Source organism: Panthera leo, chromosome D2 (assembly GCF_018350215.1).
Source record: "Panthera leo isolate Ple1 chromosome D2, P.leo_Ple1_pat1.1, whole genome shotgun sequence".
NCBI classification, from domain to species: domain Eukaryota; kingdom Metazoa; phylum Chordata; class Mammalia; order Carnivora; family Felidae; genus Panthera; species Panthera leo.
This window is the reverse complement of record NC_056689.1, coordinates 80,117,793-80,135,030: the sequence shown is the minus strand read 5'-3', so window position 1 is coordinate 80,135,030 and position 17,238 is coordinate 80,117,793. Positions and strand designations below refer to the sequence as shown.

At 56.2% G+C, this 17,238-nt stretch overlaps 1 protein-coding gene across 4 annotated transcripts in view; it reads left to right on the top strand.

Moving 5' to 3' along the window:
- The first annotated feature begins 2,431 nt into the window (after positions 1 to 2,431).
- Positions 2,432 to 17,238, top strand: part of CTBP2 (C-terminal binding protein 2) — a 159,598-nt gene continuing 144,791 nt past the window's right edge. The window contains exons 1-2 of one of the 4 annotated variants that reach the window (XM_042907426.1): positions 2,432 to 2,689; positions 3,004 to 3,215. The gene's annotated coding sequence lies outside the window, so the exon portion shown is untranslated. Of the gene's footprint in view, positions 2,690 to 2,952; positions 3,216 to 11,948; positions 12,329 to 15,467; positions 15,894 to 17,238 lie in introns of those variants that run through there. The other 3 variants (XM_042907429.1, XM_042907427.1, XM_042907428.1) reach the window with 3 other exon arrangements.

The window sequence follows — 17,238 nt, the reverse complement described above, 5'->3', positions numbered from 1 at the left end:
TCTGGGGTTGTTTACGGAAGATTAAATCACAGTCGGAGTTCGAGGGGCACCTGGGTGGCTCAGCGGGTTGGAGCCACCGACTCTTGATTTCCGCTCAGGTCACGATCCCAGAATCGCGGGATTGAGCCCCCACGAGGGTCAGTTGAGTGTGGAGCCTGCTTTAAGATTCCCCCTCGCTGCCTCCCGACCCCACTCGCGGGCACACCCTCCCTCGCTCAAATTAAAAGACACAGTCGGGAGTTTGAGATAACTCACGTGTCGGGGGTCAATGGGTTTAATATTTTAAAATACAGGGTGTCAAATTGAAGTGAAAAATAATTTTTGGCTCTGATGCCTTCTTGTTAAACATTCTCAAAACAAGGAGAGTGAGGTCGAATTCCTAAATTAGGTCGAACTCCTGTTAAGAAACTTGAACAAGTGATACGAAAAACCAGCTGACTTTTTGTGGTTTCTGGGTGAGAACAGAGGGCCACTCAGAACCAAGGATCATCTGTGAAATAAGCTAGCTGAACATCTTTAGTTATGGTTCTTTACAGTTTATGCCTAAGAAACAAAATCACCTCCCGGCGGCCCAGGAGCCTGGCGGAGGGCTGGTCGGATGGTCAAGAACTCCGCTAGGCCCCATGACCTTGAGGCGAAGCCGCTGAGCCTCTAGAGGAAGGCCCGGACCGACCATGTTTGTGACGACCTGGGGTCGCCAGAAGATGGAGACAACCGGGAGTGCACGTCTGGGAGGTTTTGTGTGTGTGTGTGTGTGTTTTTTTTTTTTTGCCTGAACTGCGGACTCAGGAGCCTCGGTGGCTGGCCTGGGCGAGGCCTATTCGGGCCGTGTAATAAACGCGCATCGGACATCTTCGTTACCGAGCCCGCGGGTGTGAAAGGCCGGCTCCCCATCTGGGAGGTCTTTCACCGAGTTTTAAGACCTTATTGTTTGATGATGAAACAATCATCGGGAGTCAAGGCCCCCCCGCACGGCCGGTGGCCCAAGCCACATCTGGGTGCACTTTAGCAAACCAGCCGTGGGCACCCACCCCCTGCTGCGGGCCGAAGCAGGGGTTTTAAAAATGTGAATAGATGGACAGGCCTCCGGCAGCTCTCTCGGGGACGCGGAAAAGGTTTCTGCGGCGTTGTGGCCCTGCTCCCCGCCTCTGGGCTTTACCTCGAGTTTCCTTCGCTTCGTGGGGTGTGGCGCTCTCCCGGGACGCCAGGGGCCAAACCGAGCGACTGGGCTCCCAGAATGGCCTCGCCTGCGGCCTGCAAAGGCCCGACCTCACACCCCTCTCCTCCTGCCTTTCCTGTTCAACATCTCAATCCAGTTCGTAACATCTCAATATAGTTTTAAAACATCGACCCCGGGGCTCAATTCAGCCTCCACGGGGAGCTTCTTGGACGGCGCGCGGCGGCCTCCGGGAAGGAAGAGTCTGAGGGGCTCCGGGGCGCAGGGGGACGATCCGTTCCAACCCGAAGCCGCCGACCCCCTTCGCAAACCGGGTTCCAATCCCGCGGGTCGCGGGCCTTGAATTTAATCTAGGTGCGGCCGGCGCGCGGCCTGATCCCCGGGTTCGGTGTCCAGAGTCTAACCTCGCGGCGTCGGGGCGTCTCGCGCGCCTCCTACCCCCCCACCCCGGGCCGCAGAGCGTCTCCGTCCCGCGAGGCCGGGAGCTCCCACCCAAAGCGAGGCTTTAAAAATAGCCCAGGCAAGATCCAGGCAACAGGAAGGAACATTTTTTTTTTTTTTTTTTTTAATGTGTAAAAAATGTTTTGCTTCGTGTAGGGAACACAACCGCTGCAAGTTCCAGCACACAGGGCCCCTCCCGCGCACCCACTGCCTCTCCGGCGAGGCGCGGGCACGGTCTCCCGGATCCGGATTTGGGGAGCGCAAGTGCCCCCTGTGGCCGGCCCGCGCCTGACCCCGCGGGCCTGAGGAGGCAGAAGCAGCCGGCGCGGGGCCCAGGAGGAAGTTGGAGCCGCGGGGCCGGGAAGGGGGCAGGTCGGCGCCGCGGGCCAGGCGGGGACCCGATGGGGCCAGGGCCACCCCGGGGCGCTGCGCCCAGGCCGGCCTGGGCTCGCGTCCCCCCACGTGGCCGGCCGCCCGGGGCCCCACGTGGAAGGGGCGGAGGAGGAAGGAGAGCAGAGGGGAGGGCCGGACTCCCGGCCGCAGCGGCGGGACCCCCGCCCCCGCCGCCGAGGCCCCAGGGCTTCGCCAGGGCCTCCCGGGCGGGGCCGGGCCGGGGAGTGCCCGCCGCGCCCGGCCCCCTCGCCCTCCCGCCGCGCCTGTGTGCACTTTCGCGGAGCCACTAATCCCCCGAGAGAGCCGATTTGTAGTGAGGAGTATCTGTAGGGGGCGAGGCCGGCCCATGTGGGGTTGTGTCATTGGTTTGCAAAGAGAGACCCCGCCTTTGCCCAAAAAAAAAAAAAAAAAAAAAAAAAAAGAAAAGAAAAAAAAAAAAAAAAGGAGCGAGGAGTGAGCGAGCGGCGACCCTCACCTCGCCTCCCGCCTCGCTCCTGCGCAGCCGGCGGGCACCGGGAGACGCGGCCGGCGCCGCTTCTTTCCCTTTCCCTTTCTCTCCGTTTTCCTCCTCCTTCCCGGGAGGAGAAAACAAATAAAGAAGAGCAAATAGCCGGGAGGCGCTCGGCATCCAGGACGCTCCCTCCCCCGATCCAAGTTGGAATTAGCATCCTCTTGGGGGTGAGCGCGGCGCGGGGCGAGCGCGGGCCGGGGACCCCCAGCGCAGCCCCCTCCCGGCGAGCGGGCGCGGGGCTGGGACTGGGGTGGGGAGCCTCGGGAGCCGGGTGGGCGGAGGAAGGGGGTGGGGTGGGTGGGGAAGTAGGAAGAGGCTCGGCGGCGAGGGGAGGAGGAGGAAGGGAAGGGGAGGGGTAGGGTGGGGAGGGGAGGGGAGAGACAGGGAAGGGAGGGGAGGGAAGGGCGGGAGGGGGAGGGGCGGGGAGCTGGAGAGATTAAGTTTTTGTGTGTGTGTCCCTGTGTGCGTGTGTCATTTTAAGGTGGCCCGGGAGCGGCCCAGAGAAGCCGGCGGCGGCCCGAGGAGCGAGGGACCGAGCCGGGAGCCATGCCGCGCTGAGGGGGGGGCCGCACAGCCGCCGCCACCGCCACCGCCGCCGGGTGGGGTGGGAGGGGCGGGAGCCGCCGCCACCGCCGCCGCCGCCGCCTCCCGGGTGGGCGCCCTTCGCCGTGGACGCCGGCGGCCCGGGACGAGGTAAGCGGGGCCCCGGGGGAGGGCTGGGACCGCTGCCGCCCCCGCCTCACCTGCGGCCGCGGGCTGGGGGCGCCGCGCCCGCGCCTCACTGCGCCACTGGGGGGTGGGGGGGAGGAGGAGGAGGAGGGCGAAGGACACGGAGCCGGCATCCGAGGACATCTTTGGTCTGCGCCCCCGTGTCCCCGCTCGGCGCCCGGGGGTGGGAGCCGGCCTGGAGGTCGCTGCCTGCCGCCCCCCGCCGCCGATCGCGCCCGCCGGCTGCCGTTTGCGCCAGGATTTTTGTTGTTGTGATGAGAGTTGATGAATGCGAAGTAGGCGGTCACCTTCCTTCCCATCAGGATTGGAAAAAAAAAAAAAAAAAAAAAAAGAAAAAAGAAATCCCGAGCGCGGCGGCGTCCGGAGGGCAGCGGCGGCGGCGGCGGCGGCGGCGGCGTCTCGGCGACGGTTTCCTAGGCGCCCCCGGCTCCTGCTCCCCGAGGCCGGTGGGTGCGCGCGCGGGGGCCGCCCGCGACCCAGGCCGAGCGCGCGGCGCGCCGCGGGGACAATACGGCCGGATCCCCCGGGACCGGGAGTCCGAGCGCGCGGGGCCTTACGCTTTGCGGGGCGGGGGCGGGCGGTAGAGCGGGGGTCCGCGGGGAAACCGGGGCGCGCGCGGCTCGGGGCCCCCAGGGGAGCGGCCCCTGCTGGCCGGGGATCCCGCGCGGCGCCCCGGGAGCGCAAGTGAAAGAAGGGAAAGGAGGCGAAGTGGAACCCTTTTGTTTTGCCGGCCCCGCATTGTTGGCTCCTCCGGGCAGCCGGGCCACATCTGCCGCCGCCGCCGCCGCCGCCACCACTGCCGCGCCGGGCTCGGCCCGCCAAAGTCGCAGCGGGGCGGGGGCTCGGGGCTGGCCGGGCGGCGGGCGCGGGCGGGGGCCGAGCGGGCCGGGCATTTCCTCTGCCCGTCCGCGCTCCCGCGGGCACCACTTCCTCCTCGCCCGCCGCCGTCGCCGCCGCCGCCTGCTGCGAGCCCGGTCCGCCCGCCTCCCCCTCCCGGGCTGCACTTTTCGGGTGGGGCGAACCAAAAGGAAAAAGTTTCGCAGGAGGGGCTGGCGAGGGCGCGCCCCGGGCGGCGGGGACCGGGTGCTGCGCAGCGACTGCCGGGCCGCCGCGGTCGCCTCTTCCTCCTCGTCCTCGGCGGCGCAGGACTGACCCGCGCGGCCGAGGGGAAGCGCCTTTCTTTCTCTCCCTCCCGCTCTGCCCAGCGCTCCGGGGCAAGTTGGACAGAGGCGCGCAGGAGCCGGGGCGCGCCTGGGCCTTTCTCCAGCGGGAGGCCGGGTGGCGTAGCTGGTTGCCCGCAGCCCACGCAGCGTCCTGGTGCTCGGAGGCCGCGGGCCCCGGAGCTCGGCTCGGTCACCGCCGGCCGCGGCGAGACGCACACGCGCGCACACACACCCTCCGGTGGCTCGGCCGCGGCGGATGGTCACGGACACGGAGTGTGCGTGTGCGCGCGAGTGTGTGGGGCCCCCCCCCCCCCCCCCCGACCCCGAGTACTTTTTCCGGAGGCAGCCCCAAGCGGCAGTTGGCTCCAGGGGTCCCCATGTTTAGTATTTTGCAGGGGAAAGGAGGAATTTTTCGTAGAAATCCCCGCTCGCTCTGCGTCCTTGGGGTGGAGGCTGCTGGCAGTGGCCTACGTCGTCATGCCGGGCTCACTTGCCCTCTCCAGGGTAAACAGATCTTTCTGGATTTTTTCCCACCTTTTTTCTTTAAAGATTGGAGATCAGGTTAAGTTCTTAGAGAGTCAGATGTGAGTGGCTTGAAGGGTAGACAAGAGAATTGTATTCTATAAATATGCATTGGGAATTTAAAATGCTAAGTGCCTTATTTGCAATTCTGTTGGATATTCTAGAGACTGGTATATTTTTATCTGACATGGATAATTTGGAGGGGACGTATATTTTGGTTAGTTTACAAAGTGATTCTGCCTCCCGACTTTGGCGAAATATATTAAACTCTTACTACTCTTTCAAAGAAGATTCTCTACTAAGTGCTTGGGTTCAAAGACAAGTTTAAAAATTACCTCGTGTTCAGTACCTAAGACTGCTGTTTTTTCTGCCTCTAGGGCTCCCAAAGTAGAACTAGTTAGTTTTCGTGTACTTCGGAGAATTCCTGTTTTGAAAAAATTTTTTTAAATAAATCCTTTACATTTTGAAGTAATGGTACTTGAAAGGATCTCGTTTCTATAATCATTTGATTTCAAAGAGTACTTCTTACAGCAATTATAAAGTGATATTCAAAATGCTAATTAAACACTTTAAGTCAGAGCGGCTTTAATATGGAAACATTTTTTTCTTTCTTTTTTTTTTTTTTTAAAGTAACGGGGGACTATGTCCTAGAGTTGAAACACCAAAAATCCTTTTGTCTGCCATCAGATTCCTGAACTGCTGTGACACTCTCCTGTAAAAAAAAAACAACAACAACAAAAACCAAACAACAACAACAACAGAAAACCCTGGTGCCCTTTTTATTGCCCCCAAAAGAAAAGTTAATGAGGTGGTAGGTTTCAGGCAAAAAAGCAGGCCCTCTTTCTTGCAAAATATGCTTACAGTTGCCATTGAAGTTGTATGTTAGCCGTGAATGCACTTGCCTTTAATGAAGCCAGTTTAATCGCTCACACTTGATCAAGTATAACAGGACCAAACAAAGGAAATAAGCCAGCATATTTCTGTAGAGCGTTGAGGGGTTTAGTGTAAGTGTTGATGTCGGGTCACCCCCTCCCCCCACTCTGCCCCCAGTACGAGGGAGTGAGGGTTGAAGGCAAAGGGAATTTATGGCACTGATTGGTTTTCTGTGCCCCCGGGGTAGGGGACCCCAGTTTGTCCCTGTAGAAAGCAGTTATTAGAGGGAATTTTAAAATCTTGGCCTTGGAGCTTGTTTTGAACCTGACAAGGTGTTTTTTTGTTTAATCCCGTTTCCTGTTTGGGAAGATACAGCTAAGGGGGAGTACGTGGTCTCCCTCGTTTCTAAGTGTACCTTAATAAGGCTGAGTGGAGGGTGGGTGGCTGTGTAGTTGAGCTCCAAGCCCTGTGTTATTTACGACTTCACTTGGGATCTTTTGAAATTGGCCCTCGAATGGGTGTTTTCCTGGGGGAGGGGCAGGGTGAATTACCTTTTCTCAACGGTGATTTTTAAAAATACCTCTTTGTCCCTAAAATGTATTTCTTTGCTAGGCACAAGTTGCAACTTATGTCTGGGACTTAGTCATCAACTCAAGGAAGAAATATTTGCCAAGTGTCTTCTTCAGGTTGAGAAAGTTAAAAAGTCCGGCTGCTTAAAAACACTGCGCTCTGCTTAAAAACACTGCGCTCGTTGTAAAAATACACCAGTGACATACTTTGTGAGATATTTTGGCCTTTTAAGACTCAGGGCACACCTGTTCCTGTCCCTGCAGAGTTTGCTTTCCTTGGCATTGTTAATCTGGTCGTGTACACAAGATGAAACAGGAAAACTTGGCTATCTGTATAATTATTAACCAGCCAATCAGTTGCCCTTTCAGGGAATAATCAATAACTTTACTCTTGACTTTTCAAACTCTGAAAAGAAACTGTATTTTTAAGTCCGAAAAGTGTTTTGAAGAGAGATGAAACCAACAGCCACCACCACAACAAACAAACAAAACTACAAAATCAACCTGCAACTCTTTCAGTGTCCTGAGTAGCCAGCTACAAGGTCAATAAATGATGAGTAAAGAAAATAGGTACCGAACAAGCAGTGCTCTGGGTTGGAAAAGGATATTGTTGCGAACTGTTTAAATACTAAAGCAAAGGGAGCTCCGCATGGCTCACACCATTTGAAATCCTTGAGACTCACTGATTAAAAACAAAAAGAGCCTGCATCTCGGGAACAGCCCCTCCTTGAGATCCAGCCCCCGAATGCCATTTGCTCACAGTCCTTTTCTGTCGCGAATCACCCCCCTTTGCATTTAATGCTTTTCCCTAAATGGAAAAAAGTTAAAGAGTTTATAGCAACGGTGGAATGGCCACCCCAGTTGTCATTTTTTTGCCACTGTCATTTCAGTATAGAAGGACTGTCGTCATAATGTATGTGAGTGCCGCCTGGGTCCCTCTGAATAATCTTTGTGTCAGTGACAAGCAGTGGGCTAAGTGTCCCAAGTCCCTGGTACAGGCCACAAATGATAGATACAGGTATATATATTCATAAAATACACGATCAGAAAAGGAAATGTGTCTGTCGGGCAGGGCACGACCCAGGCGCTGTTTCCACTGTCTGGCTGATCGTTCCATTACAGAGGCTGGAACCCATTTCTGTAGTAATTAAAACGTGGGAGTGCAGTTTGACCCTTGGAAGAGCAGTACGAGTGTTTAACAGAAGTGACACCTTGTAGTGAAATCGGGGGGCCTTACTCCTTCAAGATCTTCCTGTGACGCTGAGGCATGCTCCTGTGGACTATGATGACTTCTAGTAGGCACATGGAAATGCTGGAATGGATACGCTCCGAGGCTGTGCTGCCTGGGCAGATATCAGTTTTCTCCCTTACAGCTGGTGAGCATGTCCTAATTCACACCGCTGAAGTTAAAGCCACAGCACCCCGGGAACGGACGGAGGGTGCAAGCAAGGCTTCTCCCCACGTACAATCTTTGGAAGTTAATTTTTTTTTTTCAAGTCTGTGTTTGATGGAATATATATCAAAGACGAATGAAAGGGTTGTGTGTGTGTGTGTGTGTGTGTGTGTGCGTGTGTGTGTTTTAAATCCTATCTCTGGATTTGGAAAATTATACTTAATAATTGCTAAAACCTTCAGAACCATGTTCAAGGTGTTCAGTGGTTTCTTTTGATCATGATTTAATGGATGGTGTCCAGAAGCCATCAATGTGACTCGAATGATACTCACAAATTAATGTTTGGGCAGAATCTGTAGTTTGCTTTTAGCTATCATTATTGATGTTTAAAGCCCGAGTTTATGGCTGCACTTGGGCATTCAGGACTTCCCCAGTGAAAAGAAGGACTTTGCACATTGTGCAAAAAAAGGGGGGGGGGGATTCACAAATGAATACAGAATGTACAATAGGGAGAGAGCTAGGCCATTGTTCGTGTGGAATGTTGACCATGGAAGCCAAGGGGCACTTTGGGCCTTCATTCTTCCAACTGCCCGAGAATACAGAAACTTCAGGAGCGGCCAGCAGGATGGGAACCAGAGAGGCACAGTCATCTGTCTTTGCCTGGCATGGAAATCTGGGCTGCTGGTTTACTCCCTTTGCGGAGTTTTCTTAGAAGACGGTCTTTTCTGGACTGCTAGGGAACTTTGTGCTCTCTTCTCAGTGATCTTTGTGTGTGTGTGTGTCGAGATTGTAAAAGCAGATAGAAGCGTTCTTCAAAGCAGAGTGTGGAAAAACAAACTTTTTCTCCCTTGAGCGCAATTTTTGAGGCATCCTTTTCACCCCTTAACCAGAAATTGAGACATTGTAAGTGGCAGGAAGCTGTTGTGTTTATTTTTTTATTACTCCTCGCGCTGAAGTCGTTTTTACGCTATTTGTAGTGTTTGGAAAGTACAGCTAAAGTGAGTGAGTGTTGGGTCTGTGTGTTTGCCTGTACAGCTGCTGCCATTTCTGAGAACGCCCCTCTGTATTGTATCTTCCCTCCCCTTTCACAAAGGTCTCCTGCTTCCATGCGGGAGCTGGGGTTGCAGAAGGGAGCCAAATCTGTAGTTGAAATGGCAGGCATTATCCTGTGCCCTTTCTCTGTGTCCCCTCCCCCACAGGGAATCGGTGTAGACATTGACCACCACTGGGGGCTGATTCTGATTTTATCAAGGTATATACTTGGTTGGAAATTAGGGGCCAGCTGACCTTCCCATGTGTATCTTAGCCTGTCCCTCCTTGAGTGAATGGTTGACAGATGATCTACCTGAACTGTTTCGGTAACTGAATTTAACAGATGGTTGCCTCAAGTTGGCTTCATGTTCACCAAAATTCTGATACAACGGTTGGGTCCTTATTCATGGGGCAAGTGATGGCTTTTGACTTTATGGAGAACTGTGACTTCTATCCTAGATAGTAACAGAGCCATTATTTCTCCCGTTGGTGTTTAGAGGACGTTAATCCTCACTAGCTGCTGTTGTCTGAACTTGGTGGGCAGGTCTTTGGTGGTGGTTTTCTGGAGGTCCAGAGAAGTCTGGGGGTGGGGAGTGGAGGTGGGGGAGGGCAGTGCTTTTCATCCTTGTAGTTCTTAAAATCTTCCCCATTTGTAAAATGCAAAAACAAACAAAAAACCCAAACACACACACACACACACCCCCTTCGTGTTGTTGCTTTAACTCCCTTCAAAAGCGATCTATTGATCAGCAGAAATAGGCTTTTTGCAGTAACACAAATCCTTACTTATGACTTGAAAGACAACTGTTACTGGCCTGAAGATTGATTGGAGATGGTGGCAATATTTCTGTCCCTCATCCCAGCTTATGTTGTGGCAGGGACTTGGAAGGGACTTTTTACAAGACGTGGAACATAGATGGCGGGCCAGTGGGTCTTCCTGCAGCTTGGGGGCTAGCCAAGGGGTTGTAAACTCGCTGCTGTGCTCCAGCCGTGCCTGAAGTCTGGCCTCCAGCAATCTGTCCGAGCCCAGGACAAACAAAAACTTTATTATGGAGTCAAGGAAGCCCAGGAAGTTTCTTTGGAAGGAACCCTAGACCAAGACCACAGAGGTCAACTCCTCTGGCCTAGTGGGATTTCCCCCCACCAAGTATGGCAATTTAAAAAGCCTACCTAATTGTTAAGGCCTAGCAAACAGCCAGTTGATTGGTGTCGATGACCCAAATCAACCTGGAAGTGGTAGTATTGTACCTGCCCCAGGATTGGGGGGGTGGGGGGGGGGGGAGGGAGGAAGAGCCAGTGAAGTTCCTTGGCTGCAGGGGGCGTGAGGCCAGGAAAGGGTTTGTGCACCTTTCCTGTTGAATGAACTCTGCCTGGGACTTCATTCTTTTGCTGATGGATGGCTTTAGTGGGGGAGGCCTAGAAGCACAGACACAGTTCAATCACAGTCAGTGTGCGTTCAGGTGGGCCTGGGGGGTGGGGTAGGGGTAGTGCCCACATGCTCATTTGGATGGTGGAGAGCCGAGTGAGCCAGCAGGGAGGGTTTTGGGGGGGGGGGGTGGGTTCTTAACACCCTGGCCTGGAATGGTTGAGGGGACTGGGAGTGTTCTGCACGGTGGGGGTGGGGGGTGGGGAGGACAGCCTCCCTTGTTCACATGGGCTTGCTTTGCTGGGAGGGTGGGAGTCCTGGTGATGCTAGGGAAGCCTTGCCGCAGGAGCTGCCAGGCCTGGCGGGCTGCATGGGCCGATCTTGGCTGACCACTGCGTGCAGTTTTGGGGATAGGTGGGGCAAAGCTTTCCAAGCACCGGAGATCAGGAGGGCAGCCTTCACCTGGGGGGTACTTGCCCTAATGAACTGGGTGGGCTTGGGGAGGGATGCTGCATTTTCTTCCCGGTGGGGGTGACAAATATTGGTCAAGTTTTCTTCTGTGCCTTCTCCAGATGTGGAACTGTGGTCTGCACCGCTGGTCGATTGCGCCATCCGCCCATCAGGGACTGGATGGAGCGGGAGGCCCAGCGTGGATGCCAAGTGGGAAGGACGTGTCTCTCCAGGAGCACTCAGGGACGTACCTTCTCTTTCTCAGCGCTTTCTGGTTATGGGCTAGAAGTCACTCCAGGAGGGCAATGAATAAAGTGCATTTTGCTGCACAGATATCAATATGCACATATAAGTGCCTACAAGTAAAATCTCAGAATGTTTTTGATCTTAAAAACATTTCACAGTCATTAATCTTCACGACGCTCCTGCGGGCTAGGTAAACAGAACCATTCCTATTTTACGCGACGAAGGAACAGTGACTCGCCTCCCCCAACTCGTAAAGAGGCCGGCATCGGTCTCTCGCCGTAGCGCGCGGGTTTGGGGGCCCCGGGAACCCCGACGATCCGTCCAGACTGACCGCCGGGCGACTTCCGGTCTCCTGCTTGACCTTCGGAGGCCGGGAGGGCGAAGCGGGGCCCGGCCAAGGCCGGCCGCCGAACCTGGCCGCGCTCTACCTGGAGGGGGCGGGGCCTGGCCGCGCCTCCCCGCGGGCGCGCGGACGGCCGGGGTGCCCTGTCCTGCCGGCGTCTGTGGGTCCGGGGTGCCAGGACCTCCAGACCTGGGGCCCGCGGGCCTGCGGACTCCCGGCGGGGGGCACCTGAGGCTCCGCCCCCCGCCGGCCCGCCTACGCGTCGGTCCCTCCCCTCCCCCTCGGGGGGCTCGCATACCTGTCCTCTCCCCGCCCCCCCACCTTGACGCCGCCGGAAGCACCCCTCCCCAGGCGCTGGTCTTTTCACTTGTAAATGGCAGCCGTTTCCCGCTTGGGGGAAGTGATCCAGAGGTGCTAGAAATGGCCCCTGCCCCCCGCCTCCCCTCCCCCCGGTGCCCACTTCCTCCTTCCTCCCCCCAGCTCCCCGGCCTTTGTGCGGGGCTCGACCCCGGGCGGCGGGGGTCCGGCACACCCGCCGGGTTGGCCGCGCCCCTCCAGGTCCCGGGGCTGGACGGCGAGAGAGCCTCGAGACCCCGCGGGACCCGGAGGGGGGCCCCGAACCCGCGCCCGAGGCCCGGAGCTGAACCAGAAACCTCGCCGGACCCCGTGCCGGAGCCACCCCACCCCCCAGTGATCGCGGATGGAGCAGACGGTAAACGGCCGCATCCTCACGACGTGGCCGGCTCGGCCTCCCGTCCCCAGGGCGGTGCGGGGGCCGCCGCTTCCCTTGCCCCCGTCCACAGCCTGGGTGTTCTCGGGCTAGCGACGGCGCGGTCGTGGGTGCGCCTGGAAGCTGCGAGGGCTCCCCGGGCCTTCCTCACCGTCCACGTCCAGAACCGGCGACCTCACGCCGATTCAGTCCCCGCGGCTCTTCCCCAACGCGGGCGGCCTGGCGGGCCGGCGAGCGCAGAGCCGGGACCATCGGGGGCTTTGCCGCCTTGCGCCCGTCTTCTCCTTGGCGGAGGAATTTCTGTGTGTTTTTCTCTCGCTGTCGTTGCGGGCTTCACTTGATTCTCAGATCCACCCAGGCCTTTTAAGTAGTACTCGTGCTTTGGTTAAGGTAACAGAATAACTACCATTTTTTGAGCAATTACTTAGTATCTTTGCCAGCCCCTCCCTTGGTCTATGTTGCACTTGGTTTTCACGGCGAGGTCGGGTGGTGGCCCAGGAAGCGCTGGGGTGATGTGCCCATCCCCCCCTACCCCAAGTAGCAGAGCTGGGATTTGAACCAGTCCGTTGGCAGTGGGGTTCGAGCCGGATTCCCTGGTAGAGGAGGAACCCTTCCTACCGTTTGAGCCTCACGGGTCACCCTGAGAGCAGAGGGGAGGTGAACATTCCAGGCTTACCCCCAAAATGTGGCATGTTCTCCCCGGGATTCAAATGGCTTCTCAGAAACCATCCTCTTTCTCCAGGGTTGACTTCCAGATCACATGGGGCTATGGAAAATCTGGCTTGTTTTCATTTCCGTCTTTGATCACTGATCTTTTGTTAGGATCTCACGATCTAATGCCAAGGAGGAATTTCTAGATGGTTTCCTGGACCAGGCCTGTTTTAAATTCCCTACACTCTTCTGGGTTAATGAACAGCATGGCTCCTGTTGAGAAGCCTCAGGCAGGCCCCAGCAGACAGGGGCTCCCGTTGGATGCAAGGGGAGAGGTCCGTCCCTCTGGATCCCAGACTCTCTGCCCAGGCGGAGGACAGACCTGCGGAAGGGCCTCAAGAGCCAGGCACAGTTCAGTTGCTCTAGCCACGTTCTTTCAGTTACCCTCATACCCTCTTCGAGGTAGCGGTGATGGTGGTCGCTGTCTTACCAGTGAAGAAACAGAGGGTCGGGAAGGTTAAGTAACTAAGGCAACCGGAAGTTTAGTTAGTTCCCAGTCCATCTAGAGCTGGTCTCTCTGATGGATTGAGACTTTAAGGTTTTGGTTGGGATTCGGGTACAGTTGGGGATGGCTTTGCCACGCTAGCCAAATTAGACCCCTTCTGTGCTCTTGACCTCATTTTCCCCTTTGCTTCCATCTGAGTGTCTGATGTAACCACCCTCTCCCCCTCCAGCACACACACACACACACACACACACACACACACACAGGGATTATGTGGGTAGCGTTCACAGTGCTCAGGGGTTTTTGTGTGTGTGTGTGTGTGTGTGTGTGTGTGTATGGTAAAATTGGATTTGGTGGCCAGGTATCACTTCATCAGACTCAAATTTCCAAGTTTGTGGTCTAGGGTAGTGATCTTAGTTGTTTTTTTTTTTTTTAAGACCGGCCCCCCTTCTTCCTGGTGTGTGCCCCTTTCTAAGGGAGGGGCTGGAGGTGGGTGGGATGCCCCCTTCCCTCACTCTGGCTGCTGCTCTCTTCACCACGATTCATTATGCACTCCTTACAATAGGAGTTGATTCCTATGTTCGACACGGGGGAATCTGGGAAAAGAGACCGGGAATGTGGGGAGGATTTCACCTAATTGGAATGGGCTGTTTGCACCATTCCTGTAAAAACCGGCCAGAAACTTGATTCTGCTGGGTAAACCTCCTTTGGGTTGCTGCCCTGCGTTTGTGTTGGCCTTAGAAAGGAATTTGAATTCATCCTCCTGAACAAAAGGAGCAGCTTTCTTTTCAGAGAGTCGATCAGAGAATTGAAAGGGAAAGGCACAAGGCTGGGTGTGTCCCGAGATCTGGAGAGGAGCCTGCTTGGGTGATTAACTCACCTGAAAGGCACCCAGAGCAGGTGACGCGAGAGCCCTGACCTTGGCTTCCTTTAGGGAAAGGTCCCCACGAGGTGGAGATTTTCCTGAAAAACAGGCTTTCCTTTACTTACAAGATTCCCTTCCTGCCCTGCAGTGCTGCTGTTCCTTTCGTGAACACGTGTGTGCTTGGGAGTTCCCTGATGTCTTTGCTGGTGCCCCCAAGGCCGCAGTGGGGCGTGCGGGTGGTCGGGGGGGCTCGGCGTACATACACCCCCGCTCATTCGGCCTTTGGATGGCTGAGGGACGGGGGAAGGGGAGAGGGGTGAGCCCCGGTGTGCTGGCTCAGCTCCAGCTTAGGTAATGGTCTGTATTCTCTCTCTCTGAAGTCCCCGGTGCGGCTTGCAAACTGCAGATCTCCATCGTGCTCCCCTGCCTGCAGAAGACTGGTGTATGGTAGGCTCCTGTGGGGCAGGAGAAGAGAGAAGCTTCCTCCCGGCCCACGCTGCCTGGAGAGTGGAAGGGGCTGGGTCTTAAGGCATCTGTGCGCAGACACGCGGGGACGGCCCTCGGATTTGTCAGCCTTTGCTTGCAAGGTTTTTGATGGGAGCCGGGGGTCGCAGGTGGCCTCAGAACCGGCCTTTGGATCTGTGGTGTAGAAGGTCTGTGTCCCCTGTCCTGTTCTGCCAGGGATCCCTGGCTCTGCAGAAAGGCCCCTCCAGCAGGACACGAGGGCGATCTGATGAGTGCCCCCCCCCCCGCCTGCCCGTATTGGTGCCCTGGTGAGCACACCCCGAGTTTCTGAGACCCGATTTTTCTCTGCCTTGGCCTCTTCGCAGACTTCTGTTTATTGTTCTGTACCTCCAAGATGCTCATTGCTCCTCAGTCAGGGCTGCGGATTTTTATTTTTTTAAACACACATCCTTTCTTCTCATTTCTCCACTAAGCCTGGGATTAAGAATGTGGCTTCAACTGACAAAAGCCAGGAGATTTCAGAGTTAAAGTTGGAATTCTATCTGTAATGATGTCTTCCTGAGTATTTAAGGAGGACTTTGAACCGTGGGTAATTTTTTTTTCCCTTCCTAAACTGGCCAGATGTGCTCCAAATAGTGGGCAGAGAAAGCAGTTCCACAGGATGTGAGTTTTCTTTGTGATAATTGTGAGCTTTGCCTTATTTGAGGCCCCTGTGTCCCGGGGGCACGGAGGGAGAGGCTTGTGACTGGCCCTTGTTTGGGTCATGTTCTTAGTGTGTGTGTCGCACAGGCCTGAGATCTTCGAGGTCCCCCGCAACCCCTACCCCAGCTCAGCAAAACCACTTGAAACGCACTTTGCAAGTATAACTCTAGTTCTTGAAAATGTTTCTCCCCAAGGGAGATTAAAAAGTTGGGTTTTGTTTTGGTTTTTGTAATTCCTTTCATCATGTGGGGCCGGGGGTGTGCAGGCGGGCGAGGGGGGGGGCGGTGGGTGGGCGGGCGGTGACTAGCCTCCTCTGGGTTAGTGGGGAAAGGGTTGGGCCAGTGCAGGGACCACTTTTTGGCCCTTCCCCATGGCTGGGAGTTTCACATCCTGGTGATTATTGGGCGCGGCTCCAGGGTCGGATCCAAAAGCTTTGCCCTGGGCCATCCCAGCAGCTCACTTTGGAGCACTGGGTGACCTGTGTTCTCTGTGTGTTGCCTTTGGCGAGGGAGAGGAGAGGTCCCACGGAGAGACTGTGAATGTCTTCCTTCCCAGACTGACGAGGGGCCCAAGGAAGGCCGCCCTTGGCCTCACAGACCTTGCGAGAGGCAACCAGATAGATTCCTGCTCACAGATGGAGAAGAGGCATCGGACCGGACAGACTGTTCGAGAAAAGTGTGGCAAAGGAAGTTGGAAAAGTTGCTGGACTGCATTTGGGATTTACCGAGGCCTTGGAGAGGGCTTCCGTTTCTGAATCTAAAATTCGGGTAAGAATTACAAAGTGCTTAGAACAGGCCTGACACATTGTAGGCATTTATACAAAATAAGTAGACAGATCAGCCACTTTTGCTCCCAGCGGGCATGTCCGCATTGGAACAGGTTTCCTTGTGCGTCCCTCACACCATCTGCGTGGAGATCAGAGAATCTTGACCTCGGCAGTGGAAAGAGGGGTTCCCCTCGGGTGTTGGGGGACAGGAAGAGAAGGCTCCCTGGGCCTTGATTGCTTTGGGCATGCAGGGCGAGGGATGGGGCCTGTTGGTCCCACGTGGTGAGCCGAGTCCTAAGGGAATGGGCCCGGTGTGAACGGGAGGTTTTTTACCCTTTGCATGAAAAGGACGGATGAATGTTAGGGAGGCTGGTGACGGGACCAGGTGAGATTGGAGTGAATAGTGTTCGAGGGTGGGAGATCCGAATCCTGGCGCCGTCGGGAAATCTAGGGAGTACGCGGTGCACAGAGCAGGGGAGGGTGGGTGGCGGCTGGTCAGGTTAGGGAGCAGCCCATCTGTGGGTTCCCGGGGCCAAAGGGATGACCCCAAAACCATTCAGATTGTCTTTAGACCTGAGTGTTATTCTGGATGCAGTCACTCTGGGAAATGCCCCGGGAAACACTTGCTTTCTACGTAAGAGCTAATTTCTCTTACCAGAGAAGGAGAAAAGAGTAGTGGTTGCGTGCTGCCTACCTCTGCCTGAGGACGGGCCACACGGGGGCCACCCGCTCCAGCCGCCCTGGACGGGTGGGGCCCACTGGAGAGGCCGCCCAGTGTTTCAGTTCATCACCACTGAACGCTCTGCACCCTCTCTGCTGAGTTAACAGCACCGCGCCAGTGACTTGCCTGGCCACATTCCCGCGGGAGTCTGTGTAGAAGAAGTTACTAGCACTTCACCTGCCCCTTCCCTGCAGGCATTTCTCTTCGCTTGCTCCCATCTGAGCTCCAGGTCCTGAGCGGGCAGTGGAAGGGCTGGCGTCTCTCCCCGAGAATGGCTTGTTGGGTTTGCCTTTCCTGCACGTGGTGGACACTTGGTCAGTAGCCGCTCTGGGGACAGGCCCAGGTCCAGCTGGGTGGCCAGTTGGCTGCCTGTGTTCCCAGCCATCCCCCTGGAATTAGGATGGTTCTTGCTCGTCTCCTCCCAGGGCATTCATTCATTCGCTCAATGGGGACTGACTGGGTGCCCGCTAGAGCCAGGCACGCTGTGGGTGTGGACATGTCCTCCCTAGGCGGGGTTGCTGCTCTGAACTTCATGCTGGGCTACGGGCTCGACGGGGAGGGTCCCGTGAGTGTGAAGTGACGAGGGGGGGCCTGAGACGCTGTTTGGGACGATGTCCTTCCAGGG